Raw genomic sequence first — 2,492 nt, 5'->3', positions numbered from 1 at the left:
GTATGCCCACACTTTCAAAAAATTCTGTGGGAAACACTGAATGACTACCTCATGTAAAACCATCTTAACATCACATTCCATATCAATTACAAAATGATTGTGTCCAATAAGGAGAAAAACATATTTTTATATTGTATAAAAAAGCTAAAATTGAACATTGGTACATTTGTGTGATTTTCACTATGTTTTGCCTGTATTTTAAAACTTTTATGTTACAACTGGATGAATGTGTGTGTGTGTGTGTGTGTGTCTGTCTGTCTCTCTCTGTGTGTGTGTGTGTGTGTGTGTGTGTGTGTGTGTGTGTGTGTGTGTGTGTGTGTGTGTGTGTGTGTGTGTGTGTGTGTGTGTGTGTGTGTGTGTGTGTGTGTGTTAAATGAATTGAATAAAGATTTATTTTTATTTTTCATCAGATTCTCTCACTCAAATGATTCTACTTGTTTTAGTAACTACTACATCGTTATGCACTCCCCCAAAAAAATTATAAATGTTTTAGTTTTACCATTTGGCAAAATTAATTGAAAATATTTTTTAAATTGAAATTACTCTTTTATATTGTTTAGTTTTTGTACAAATTGAAGATATTGTATAGAAATGTAATTAATGAGATGTAGACATGATATTTAAAATCCTTCATATTTTTAATGGTTCATGTATTTCAGTCTTCTTACATTAGTTCAGTGACAAACTGTTGTTTTTATATTACGATGGCGCCCTCTAGAGGCTGCACAGTGAATTACACCAAACAATAAAACTCGACATGAATTCAGTTTTCCTGCTACTTTTTATTTGAATACTGCACTAAGCAGTGGTGGGGAAAGTATGGTGGCCCTGAAGGGAAAAAGAGAACACAATTTCACAAAACAAAAAACTTGAAAAAAATTTAATTAAATTAAAGTTGGACTAAAAAATTTAAAAAATAAAGTACCCTGAATATTTTAGTTGACAACTGGACTATGGACATTTTTATTAAGGCTGCACAGTGAATTACACTAAACAATAGATCTCATAGCATTCATTCAATTCTCATGCTGCTCTTAAAGACCTACTTCACCGGTGGGAATATGAAGGTGTATTGAACTCTGAGATCCTATGTAGTATAAATGTGCAAACATTTTAGAAATCGGTTCAGCCTAGCCTGAGAAAAGGCAGAAAGAGTGTTTTATGGTCTCAATGTCTAACCCTACATTCTCAAAATGTAGGGTTAGGATTAACAGGACAGCTGTTTTGATTTAAAGGGTCACTGTGTAGTTTCAGAGGAGGGGGGTTTGTTTACATTCACAGAGCCTGCAGTTAGTTTACTAAACATATTTTCTCTACATGTTATTCTCTCTTTTATATCGTTTAGTTTTTGTACAAATTGAAGATATTGTATAGAAATGTAATTAATGAGATGTAGACATGATATTTAAAATCCTTCATATTTTTAATGGTTCATGTATTTCAATCTTCTTACATTAGTTCAGTGACAAACTGTTGTTTTTATATTATGATGGCGCCCTCTAGAGGCTGCACAGTGAATTACACCAAACAATAAATCTCAACATGAATTCAGTTTTACAGCTACTATGTCTGCGTTCCAGTCCCCATACATTGTGGATTTTGAATTCACATTGAGTCTACAGTCTATTGAGCGACCAAGCTTGATATATTTTGGTAGAGAAATAAGCAGTAGTTTGCCATAAACTGGTACTAAGTGTTCCAGCTCGCCTTTGCTGTATGCAGGGGCCTATCCGAAAAGTCCAATCTCCTAACCTATAAGCCTCCTTTCCTATACCTTAACCCCTAAACGTCATCGGGGTTAAGGAGAGATGAAAGGTGCTTCCTATCGAACATAGGAAAGGACAGCGCTGTTTCAAATGAATTCGACTCCACTTTTCCTAACCGACGTCATTGCGCGACGACGAGTATTGCTGACGTGAGTCACTAGCGTGAAACTACACTATTCTCCGAAAATGGACTACAACAAGCGCTCGTTTGATCCATGCGTTCTTTTCATATTGATTTTAATCAGGTTGTCGCCAACAGAGTGGGAATCACTCCCATATATCCCAATTCACATGTGGAATAAAAAGAGGCTACACTTGTGTTGATGTTGAAATTAACTGCCCCCAGTAACTTCACTAAATGTGAAGTTGGTATTTTATTTTCTTATGGGGGTATTTTGTTTTAGCCGAGTTAAATCTTCCTCTCTTCTCCTCTCCTCTCTTCTGTTTTACCTCTCGTTCGTATTCGTGTAGAGTCGGTAAACTCCGGCGGTGGCCTGTTACTTTAAATCTTGCCGCCGTAAAGGATTATGCGATACCACTATCTTCTTTCCTTTAGCATAGGTTGGTCAGGAGTAACCTATGCTAAAGGAGGGTTATAGGATGAATCGAGGCTCCTTTCCTATGCCTTTCCTAAGCATTTGGAGAATTCGGATCACCTATCCGCCGAGTACTTCCGGTTCATCTCGATAGGAAAGGAAATTTCCTATGCAAAAAAAAGTTTTCGGA

The sequence above is a fragment of the Ammodytes marinus genome (genome assembly GCF_949987685.1).
Source record: "Ammodytes marinus genome assembly, chromosome: 8".
Taxonomy (NCBI): Eukaryota; Metazoa; Chordata; class Actinopteri; order Uranoscopiformes; family Ammodytidae; genus Ammodytes; species Ammodytes marinus.
The sequence above is the reverse complement of the archived record's forward strand: the minus strand, read 5'-3'. Positions refer to the sequence as shown.